Consider the following 12,552-nt stretch of genomic DNA (forward strand, 5'->3'; position numbering starts at 1 on the left):
TGCATAGAGGCCTCCTCAAGTATTTCCTTTATTTTTCCAAACTTTATCAACAGGTTAATTTATCTATTCGCAATACGAAAACTTGTTTTTATTTTCAATATTCTAAATTTTTGTAAGATAAAGAAACATTTTGACTCTTACAATATCAGTGGTGTATTTAATCAACTTTTTATATTCGATAATGAGTGCTCTTTTGATATGGTAATACAGGTAGGCTGTAGGAAACTGGTTGTATAGAAACTTATTGTAGAGGTTTCTGATATTGTTAACTATCAGTTTTTTGCTATTGCATATAGTGGCTATTCTGATACATTGAGACAGAATGATATTAGCATGTATATTTTTTGGAAATATTAGAATGCCAATGCGTGAAGCTGAAGGCTTCCCGTTTATTGTATATGTTGACTGTGGTCTGAGGGTTATTAAGATCTATATCTAAATCAAGGTAATTGGTTGCCAGGTTATTATAATTGTTTTTTTCCAAGGTGAGTTCTTCTGGATATATATTGGTATGATCTTGTAGGAAGTTGGGGCAATTTGCTACAAATAAATTGTCTATGTACCTAAACGGACGGATTTTTGGAGGCAGTGGGGTTTCATACCAGTACAGGTATAGATTTGCAATGATGCAACTTGCAGAGCTATCCATAGGGGGCCACCTATGGTTTGTTGTCAAACTGTTTTTCCATTAAAAATGTAATTATTGGCAATGCACAAATTCATTGTTGTTCCACTATGTTGGTTTATAGTCTATTATATGGTTGTATTTATTATACAGATTATTTAGTACATGCTTCAGGTTATCTTGATTAATGCTGGTGAATAGACTATGGAAATCAAAGGTTTCTATATAGGATATATTGCTATTATGCAAAGCTTTTAAAATGAGGTTATTGTTGGTGATAATCCTGCTGTCAGGTAGGATGTTAATGACGGGTTTCAGTAACTGTTCCAAAGTCTTGCCAGGTTTGTATGCATAACTGCATTTGCATGAAGTAATAAATATGAAGCCTATTGGGTTCTTATGAAACTTAGGTATGAAGTGTATGTATGGAAAATTATAATTATTAATATTAAGGTTTAATTTTTTGTTGATAGTTATTAACACTTTTTTATGATATTGCCATTATTGGTCACAGGCTTGTATGTTTCACTAGAATTGAGTTCAGCTTTTAGTGTATGAAAGCAAAAAGCCGTACATTATGAAAGCATAGTTGCTGGCAGCTTTGTCTACTGGGGTGATGATAAACTTGTCATGCAGCTCTAATAATTGTTTTTTAAGTATGGAGATATTGCAGTGGATAGTGGCAGGTGGGGATCCATATGATTTTCAGGCATTATAATTATTTATTAGTTCTGATGATACAGTATTTATCCACATGCGGAAAGATTCAATAGGTGTGTTGTATTAGTAGTAGTAGTAGTGGCATGTGATGCAAGAAAGCAAGTGTATGAGCTTATGCAGCATTTGCCAAAAAAAAAAAAAAAAAATCACAACATTCCCTCCAAATGCCTGTCCAGTTCCTCCTTAAATTTATTTAACCTATCAACTTCCACAACGACAGATGGAAGTTTGTTCCAGCAATTAACCACCCACTGGCTAAAGGCAAATTTCCACACATCTATTTTACATCTGTCCTTCCTCAATTTCAATTTATGCCCCCTTAGGTTCGTAGTCTGAACAAGTGGAAGGATCCCATCAGAATTCAGCGTGCTCAACCCATTCAAGGCCTTATACACCTCAGTCAGATCACCATGCAGGTGCCTAGTCTCCAGCCACTGCAATTTACAGAACTTAAGCCTCTCTTGGTAAGAGGATCCCTTCATTCCCCTCACTAATCTTGTTGCCCTTCTCTGTACACGCTCAAGTAAATCTACATCCTTCCTAAAATGAGGCCTCCAGACCTGTAAGCAGTACACAAGGCGTGGCCTGACCACTGCCTTATACAGAGGGACAATCACCTCCTTCTCCCTGCTAGCAAAATTCCTATATATTATTGATAAAACCCCATTACCTGCCTTGGCAGCCTGTCTGCATTGCTCAGAAAACTTCATATCTGACTGCACAATTACTCCCAGGTCTTTTTCATTTTCTACCGCCTTAAGTGTAGTACCACACAGTTGGTACATTTCTCTGCGGTTACTTCTACCCATATGCAGTACTTTGCATTTGTCAAGGTTAAACTTCACTTGCCACTTCTTAGCCCATCTGCCCAAATTATCTAGATCCTGTTGCAATAGAAAACTGCCATTGCTGTCATTAACAACCCTGCCAACCTTTGTATCATCTGCGCACTTCGACATTAAGCCTGATATACCTTCATCAATATCATTGATAAATATACAAAACAACAGAGGACCCAACACCGTACCGTGTGGGACTCCACTAATAATATTAGGCCATGAAGAGCAGCACCCATTGATTATGACCCTCTGTCTTCTCCCACTTAACCATCTTTTTATCCATTGTAGCAACTTACCCTTAATACCATTCTGCTCCAATTTGTACAATAGTCTTCCATGCGCAACAGTGTCAAAAGCTTTCCTGAAATCCAAATATATGATATCAAAATTATTTTTTGTATCCAGTTCCTTTGTAACCACATCATAATATCCTATCAAATTTGTCAGACAAGACTTTCCCTTAACAAACCCATGCTGTGTCTGAATTATTGCTGCAGTCTTGTCTAGATGATCCTGCAATGCATCTTTAACCAGTGACTCCATTATTTTACCCGGAACAGAAGTTAAACTAACTGGTCTGTAATTACTCGTGTCACCCTTCAATCCCCCTTTGTGAATTGGGGATACATTTGCACATCTCCAGTCCGTGGGAACCTTCCCTGAGTCCAAGGATGCTCTCATGATTATGCCTAAGGGTTTGCTTAGTTGCTTTGCCGCCTCCTTTAATATAACTGGATAGATCCCATCCACCCCAGGTGCTTATCTTATGTTTAACTTCAACAATTTCTCCTCCACTTTGCTTTCAGTTATTACAAAATCATTTAGTATCCTGCTACAATTTGATAACCTTTTGATAACCTTCTGCCATTTTCAAACCTTAATAATTCCTCATGTGTGAATGTAGATGCAAAATACTCATTCAGTTTGTTTGCTATCTGAGCAGGATCATCAACAGTCGAACCATCGATGTCAAGTAGACCAATCAGATTCATCCCCTTCCTTTTGGAGTTTATATAAGTAAAGAAATCCTTGCTGTTTTTCTTAGCATCTTTTGCCAAGGATTTCTCGTAATCTGCCTTCGCCTGCCTAACCTCCTTTGTGACCTGATTACAGACTAGCTTATATCTGCCATAGGCTGCTGAGTCGCTTGATAATTTATATGCATCCCATGCATTTTTCTTCTCTGTTACGAGTCTCATTAGTTCATTAGATAACCATTTAGGCCTAAACCTTGAACAATATTTCTTAATAGGTATGAAACTTTTAGTAGCATCCACAATTAATTCCTTGAATGCTTCCCACTTAGAATTTACTGTTGGTAACATCGTCAGTTGATCCCACTGTACAGAATTTAAAAACAGTCGGAGACCACTGTACTCACCTTTACGGAAGCAAAAACCCTTTCCTTTACCCCTGATGGTAATTAAATCTTTAAGTAAATCCCACATCAGTACACTGTGATCACTGCCACCTGGTGGTTCCTTTATCTGCAAATTCTTAATACACGAATGATCACTGCTGATAACCAGATCAAGAATATTACTTTCTCTGGTTGCCTCTCGAACATGCTGCTGCAGAAACAATCATCCAATAAATCCACAAAAGTCTGACTAGTGTGTGTGTGACCAACCCACAAGTTCCAGTCATTATCTGGGAAGTTAAAATCCCCCATTATAAGACATTCCGATTTACTAGCCCACTCTATTTCTCTGTACAATTGTTCATTGTACTCATTCGAGTCATTAGATCTATAACACATTCCTACTCTTATTTTTGCTTTCGCAGTGCTTATGTCACACCAAACTGACTCAACAGTGCACTGTTCATCTTTATCAACTGGATGCACTTCTTTTGATTTTATGTTTTTCTTAATTAACAGCATAACACCTCCTCCCTTTCTATCCTGTCTATCCTTTCTGTACACATTGTACTCCCCAAATTCCAGTTCTGCATTCCTTATATCTGTGTGACACCACGTCTCTGCTGTCCCAACGATATCCGCCTTTGATGTTGTGAAGAACACTTGACCAACACTTTTTGTATACAACCTGAATTTGTAACCATAGGAAGGAATCTTTCTCAGATCCTAGTAAGGTATTGTTCCGAAGTCGTTTCTGTAATAATGTAGGACGCCTGCTGGGCGGTGTTTAATCCGAATAACAAGATTCCCAGGCAGATTTCCAGCACTAAAATGAGAAACCAGAAAGACTAGGACTTTATATGAGCGTCTAGTGTTAAATTAGGACAAAATCCTGTGCTCTAAAACTCACCCAGATGGACGTTGGGCAAGAATGCACCAACGAGAATTGCGTTGTGATGATTAAACTCTGAGGCCTTTTGTGTATTGGCCTTTGAGCCCGCCTTTAATGATGGTCTATTTAAATATTTATGTGTATGCAATCAAAAGTGTATATTTAGGAATAGTCATGAAGAAAGATAGATCAACAAACAAAGTGTAGTTTATTATACATATATGGACTTGTGTATTTATTTACAGTAAAAGAATTAATAAGTAAAACAGGGAATTAGGATTATATCATGTTGTAAGTGTTAGCTTTACTCAGGATAGCTTTACATTTACTAGTTAATGGATAGTGGTAACATGGCCTCTTTCTGCCGTTCTGTCTACATTCTTCATGTAGTTTCGGTAAGCAATCGTTGTTAATACATAATAGGTAGAAGAGCTTCCAGCTAGTCAAATTTATAGGCAAATGTGTAAGATTGACATATAGTTATGTTTATCGTTACTGGAAACGCAGTATCCAGTAGTTGGAACAATTGATGGCACATTCTGGCCTTAATATAGAAAATACATCTGTGTATTTAGCTGGGAGGAGAGGGGTTAGTATGTGATATTAGGTGGGGAATATAATAGTAGCTGTGGTCGTTCAGTAATTCCAGATAACCAGTCGCTAAACTAAAAGACGAACTTACCCAAATACTTCCCTAGCGACTTGCTAGGTACTACTTCTTTGCTATCTCTCATCATAGAAGTTTTCGTCCCTTTTTCCATCTTCATCCAGCACTCCTCATTTTTCCCATAGTCCCAATATATACATCCCTTTCCCCTTTGGATGGCCCCGTTTTTGATTGGTTAGGAGCCTATTTCTGTGGGGAAAAGCAAATCTAGGATCACCTGTCCTAGTAATTAGACACGTTTAATTTGAGAAATCTACCGTGAGAAAGGAGTAAATTATTAATACAAAGTTAATACAAATAATTGTTAATGTAAATAATAATGTAAAGTTAATGTAAATAATACAAAGTTTATTAATACTCTTCATACAAAGTCTATTTACCTCTGTCCATTTTCCGACAAGAGTCAATTCGCAGTAATCAGTTTGAATTTCTTTCAGGAATACCTCCTGACTCCGATTTACTCACTAGCCCCCACAGATTTTGTCCCGTATATCTGAGTTATACTAACGTGGCACTACTTAGCTGATCCTATCGAATGTCGGCTTCATGCAGTGGATCGACTGAAACTATGTGAGTGAGATGGAAATTCAATTACTGCTTACTAAGAATAGAATCGGACAAAACAACTTTCAACACGGCCTTATTACTACACACATAGTGACTGGCAAAAGTAATGTATGGCTATTTATGAGAATATTTTACAATGTAAAAATGTTCACATTTTTACACACCTCCCATCTGCGCCGAAAATTTTCGAGCAGGGGGGAAAGAAATGACCTCCTGCTCAAAATTTTAGGTTTTGGGATGCTTTTGTAATATTAAAAAAGAAATTTGCATGGAGCTTTTCGGATGGGGGGAACCAACATCTCTCCTCTAACACAATTGAATTACCCTTATCCAATATACATAATACAATATCGAAAGATAATAACATAACAATTTTCTCAAGAGCCATTTGGGTTCCTCTGGACAATAAAGTTATCTTGCTACTTTAAACAGAACAGTTCCTCCCCCTTCTTTTTTCTTTTCAACCTTACCGTGGTCATCACAGATTTCTTTCTGCAAGATCACATATGAACAGGCACTAATATATTCTATAATGTTCTGTTTATGAAATAACAAATGTCTATAGGTTGTATAAAACATAAAAATGTCTCTTGTATCCCGCACTGTTCTTTATTGACTATGTTGTAAAAGTGTTCTCTCGTTGATGACTGTCAATCTTGGGGAAACCATGCTTTGAGCTCCTGGAGAAACACTATACTAGCGGTCCAAAGGGCACTAAGGTAATTTCCTCTTCTAGGACTGGCTGCATGTAGCTGCTCCGTCAAACTCTTCGCTCCAATGTAACATGATATGAAACAGAGATAAACAACAATTAGTATCTGCTCTCGGCTTTAAAGACATTTACAAAGTATCATATACCTTTAGCATTAAACGTGCTTCAATACCAAGTAATACATTATACATATAATGTTATTCAATGATTTGGATAGATATACATATATATATTTAGCATTGGATATGAATTTTGTTCCTGACCGTTATTATATAGTCAGCCTATACCTTAAACACACATGGTTAATGTACACTCACGTTGATAAACATTTTGGTTACACATAAAATAGACTAGTTACTCCTCAAAATACATAAAGATTTACTACAATAAATGCCCAGAGTAACTTACAATAGTAAAGTTTAGGAATCTATTTATACTCAAAATTACATCTTTGTAGGATTACAATGATTTAGACGTTTACATTGTCTTATCTTATTATAACAATGAAGGAGAGAAAAAAAATAGATATATTTATTTTTATTATTTTTTATTTTATATATATATATATTTTTTTTTATTTTATTTTATTTCTCTTTTTTTTTTCTTTTTTTTTTGCATATATAGTGGTAATTTTAGTTAATAGGATAATATATATCTGGTTAATTAGTGGTGTAAATATGCTGTAGGTTACATTTACATATAATTATAAGTGGTTTTGAATGATTATATAATGCTACAAGTTTTTTTTTTTTTTTAACTCTATTATTTCTTGCATAGTAATTGCCTGACACCCTGGGCTGTAAATTTTATTACTCCCACCATTCCGTTATGGGAGGGGACAGTCTCGCCTTAATCAACCCCTTACCCTTGAGCCACTGGGTATATAAGTCAGCCGTGTACACGGCACAGCGCTCGGTTGGGTGATTCCACGGACATCTAACGGAATGGTCTCACCGTTGGCAGTGATGCCTTCTTAAAAGTAGTGAGAACTCTGATATTAACTACTATCCTAAAGGGAAGGAGCTCTTCAAGGCGCTGTGCCTTCGCTTCCCCCATGGTAAGGATCGTGTGGTATTCTCTTGTTATCTGCAACAACCAAGATCCAAAATGTGGTGAGGTGAGGGCCCCTGGTTTTAGGGAAGAAGTAATAAATTGGTTATCCCAGGTGATGCAGGCGATTTCCTCCGCGAAGAGTGTAGCCTCTATATCATCCGAGGACAGGAAATCTATAACCATCCAATGGTTGAAAGGGACCTGGTACTGCTGGAGAGGAGGGCGTCTTATAGATGGCATCCTGTTTATGTGCTGTGTGCGGAATGCCCCGCACACCTGTCGTCGCTTGAAAAATCTTTCCGGGGTAAGAACTAGTTCGGCTCGAGAGGGCACTTGCCGGGTAACCTCCGATGTGGAAGCACGTTTTACGATTTTGGATAGCCATTGACTGTATACACCCAGGAAGGACCATAGTGCGAACAATACCCTCCCGATATTCTTCCAGATTGAAGTTGCTGAGAACAATAAAATACTTACAGTAAGTAGGGTACAAATCCTATTATCCACTCTTCCTCTTCTCTTTCACTCAAAAGATTTGCTTCATTTACTCTTGTTTCCTTCCCCTTTTATGCATAAGTCCATGGAGAGAGGGAGAGGGGGGGTAGAAGATCTTATAGCAATTACGCTTCTCAGTTATACTTCCCATTTATTCTTATTATTCTCATTCTCTGTCATTATTATCACTGTTTTTCTTCCCTTTCATTCGTCTTCAAAAAAAATGGATCATTTGATTTATTTGCGAAAGCATGCTAAAAACCTGTATTTTGATCCAGGAAGTAAATCCTCCACCAACTAATTGATGAAACCATACTGACCAAGGTGATTGTCCTGGTGCAAAACTAGATATATAGGATACTTGTGAAAAGTTAGGGTGACTTATTTGTAGCGTTGGGTCTTCCAAACAAAACTCTGTCTTTACAGGCTGTAATAGTTCGAGCAATTAAACACAAATTTTCTTTGTGACATTTAGTATCTGTCTTGAACTGGATAGTGTAAGTGGTTGTTTCTTGGGTTAATTTAACTGATCTTGTGGCCACTAATATGTTTTGGAAGTTTACTGAGACAGTTCCAGCTAGGCATGTCAAAAATGCTTGAAAAGTAAGAGTAGCTAGTGTGTCACATGTAAAACATCCAATTGGTCTAGTAATATCTTCCACAAATTTGGGGCACACTGTATGTGTTTCCAGATAAAAATCAAACTCAAAAAATGACAGATCCAGGGTCAATGGGACTGATTGTATCATTGTTGATGTGAGCCGGCCTGAGGGTTCGATTTCTAACTGGTGAAAAACTTGAATTTTTGGAAGTTTATTGATTTTGTTTGCTACCATTTCTTCCAAGTAAGATTCACTTTTTTGACATCTTACCTTCTCTTCATAAAACTGACATTGTATCATCCAGTCATCAAAAATGAACTGTTTTGAAACACTGTAATTTGCTTGTACATCACCGATTTCTCCGTATTTTGGTCTGGACACTAAAGCTGCTTGGTCTAAATAAGCCTCACTATTATCACCTACTCTCAAAATCACATGATGTTCAAGGATATCGGTGGGCTGATCGAAGGTTCCCAAGACTTGAATCTCAATATTATTTTGTGTAATTGCAAAATTCTTTAGAGAAATAGTTTCAATGGTCTCATTAGCACGTGTCTGAACTTCAACTATGTAACGACAAGAAACTCCTTCAGTTTTGCGGACTTCGTACACCCGTGTAAAGTCTGGAACTAACCATACTCGATAGTGTAAACAGGATTGACTACTTGACTTATGAGATGTAATTCTGTGAGGAAAGTGTAATACATTCGTTTTGTCTGCCAATGACACTGCACTTGTTTAAAGGTTAACTGCAATTGGAAAAGAGTTTGTTCTGTGTCAGAAACAAACCATAGGCACTGTTTGTATTCCAAATTTAACAAAGTCACTCGGGCTTTAGTGGAGATTTTACAAGGTCGAGATAAGTCTGCTTGACATTCTTTTATTTTGGCATGTAAGATCTGGTGATTGGTACATGTTGAACCAACTATAAGTATAAGGGCTGATAGGTATAAAAGGATTTGCAGGGGTGCAACCCGCAAAAGTGGTTTCGGCCCCATGGGGATATGTTCTTCCAAATATTCCTGTACCCTTCCTGTGGTTGTTCTAATGCCTGCCATGCTTGTTAGGCGCCAAACAATTCGAAACATTTTCCACATGACACTAACCAACATGAAAAATCCCCTGACTGTTTGCACTATAGATTCAATGATGAGCTTAGAGTACCAAATAATGATTGCTTCTAGAATACCCAAAACAAGGTATATTAAATAAGATACAATAGGTGGGAAACAGTGTCTATTGTTTATGAATTCCCAACAAAAAATACAAGTCATCTTCTTACATTCATCTCTTCCTGCCAAATGTATTGTTCCTTGCATTATTTTCCCTTGTTGGGAAACAAAAAGAAATTTTAATGGTCCTGGGGTTAACATAAACTCGCGAGGAACTTCTGCCCGAAATGGTTCTTTATCTATTACAAAAGTTCGTTCATTGCCAAACCTTATTATTAAGGTACCCATTTCTAATGTAGAGAAAACTGGGTCTGTAAACTTGACTTCTAATCCTTGTTCTTCAAAATGAGCTTGCTCATCAGACAACACATGTCTTTTGTGCCTAATTCGATGCACATCTTCAACGTGCGGTGTCAAACAGACTTTGTAGGAAACCACTGGCGGGTTCCTGATAGTCTGCGAGCCCCACTCCACTAGCCAATATGTTTCAGCTGGTTGTCTCTGACATACACATGACGCTTGCTGATTGCACTCAGTTTCGTAACAATATTCAATACTTCCTTTGCATCTTTCTTTGCTACACTCACAACTCTCTCCATTTCTTTGACACTGATAAATAACTGAAGTGCCATTCTCTTTCAAGGACTGTTTTAACATAAAATGGGCCGGTGGGATCAAAGTGCCCAAGAAGAATTCGAGATACCCATTGCTTGAGGCAATTTCCGCAGTTCATTATTGAACAACTATTCTGGGGAAGTGATTTTCGTAGAGACAAAGAGGGTTTGGTCATCTCGCACTCGTACACTCCATGTTTTACTTGGCAAATTTCAACTTCAGCGTGACAAAACAAGAGAAAAGTTCCTAGGATGATCATTCTCAGCAAACATCTCATATTGAGCGTCACACTTGTTATAGGACACGAAAAACAAACTATAAAGGGAGAGAAAAAAAAGTTACTCAGGTGCATCTTTACTGCGTCCCACAAAAACAACAAAAAAAAAAAATCTCTCTTTTTTTTTTTTTATTTCAATCTCTCCATGCATCTCTAATAAGACCCACCAAATCAAGTCCTTTGTCTTCATGTTGTGGGTCTAACCTTGATGCAAGCGGACCTAGCATCCACTGTAGTGCCCTATCGACACCACTTGGCTGTTCATTTTGATTATTATTTTCCTGCTCACTGGGGGAATTATTTGGTTCTGATCTTTCTCTGCCATCTGGAACTGATTCGGGAACTAACACTTCATTTTGGGTTGGAGGTTTGATAGTTACTATATGTGGAGTGTGGGTCACATGATCACGGCTACGCAAGTTATACCCATGTGACGGGGTTGGTTTATGGGCAGCTTCCACTAATGCTTCAGGTTGTTTTGTCTTTGCTTGTGCATTTTGAGCCTTATTGGGGAGGAGGTTTAAAGGGATTGACACTGGAATAGTTGCAGCTCTTCTAGTTGGCTGGGTTGTCACTGGTAGTGGGTCTACAAGGGGGGTACAATCACACTCTTCCGCAAGGGGATCATCAAAGATCCAGGTTTCTTTAGGTATTGTTTCAGTACATGTTTGATCTGATAATTCACTGTCTTCTGATTCCTCCATTCTGAGATCAGGAAAAACTTTCCTATCAATTAATTCTGTCAATCTATCCACATGCACCAACTGTCTGTCCTTTGGGACGTATAAATTCTGTATTTCAAAATTGACTGGAGAGGTCTGATTGATCACACGGTATGGGCCTGTACTCAGGCGAGCTAGTTCCTTGGTAGTTCCCACTTTCACCTTAGGTGTGAAAAGATAAACTAGATTTCCTACATGAATGTTTTTATCAACAGCTACTGCTGCTCTACGTTGTTCTTGCTTCTGCACTGCTTCCTCCAAATGTTCAGAAACAATCTCGTAGGTTCTACGGAGTCGTGCACACATCTCTTCTGAATAGTTCTCTAAAGATGCGTAACTTTGCCTTATTTTTGCATGCCATAAATCTGAAGGTAACACTAAATCTCTGCCGTAGATTAAAAAGTTGGGGATTCTTGAGTAGCACTATGAGTTGCAGCATGATATACAGCAACAGCCAATGGAACCATCTGATCCCAATCTGACTGGGTCTGATTTACGACATGGGATAAAATGTTCGCTAAGGTACGATTTAAATGTGAATTGGTACAGAATGAGAATGAGTACAGAGGAGGGCAAAGGGGTGCACTTATGATGGAAGGCTTAAGTTCTGCAAGTTGCAGCATCTGGAGACTAGGTACCTGTGAGGTGACCTGATTGAGGTGTATAAGGCCTTGAATGGTCAGATTAAGATTAATTAAGTGGGCATAGATTCAAATTGAGGAAAGGCGGCTGTAGAATAGATGTGTGTAAGTTTGCCTTTAGCCAGCTGGTAGTTGATTGCTGGAACAGACCTATCTGTTGTTGTAGAAGTTCATAGCTTAAATAAATTTAAGGCTGAATTAGACAAACATTTGGAATGACTGGATGGGTGAAATGGGAAGAGTGTTTTTTTTTTTTTTTTTTTTGGCTGATGCTTTATAAGCTCGCTTGCTTTCTTGCATTATATGCCTCAACTAATGCTAATATTTTATATTGCAAGTAAGGCAAGTGATAAGGTATACCATGTTGCTATACTTGCAGAAAACAGGATAATTACTATTGCTGGTAATATTCTGGGGATGCATATATGGGCAGGTAGCATTAGTATTAGTAGAGACATATGAGGCAAGAAAGCAAGCTTATGCAGCATCAGCCAAAAAAAAAAAAAAAACACTCTCCCATTTCACCCCTCCGTTCGTTCCAAGTACCTGTCCAGCTCAGCCTTAAATTTATTTAGGCTATTAACTTCCACAAC

This window comes from Mastigoproctus giganteus, chromosome 14, assembly GCF_048544385.1.
Source record: "Mastigoproctus giganteus isolate SK-2022 chromosome 14, ASM4854438v1, whole genome shotgun sequence".
In the NCBI taxonomy this organism is placed as follows: domain Eukaryota; kingdom Metazoa; phylum Arthropoda; class Arachnida; order Uropygi; family Thelyphonidae; genus Mastigoproctus; species Mastigoproctus giganteus.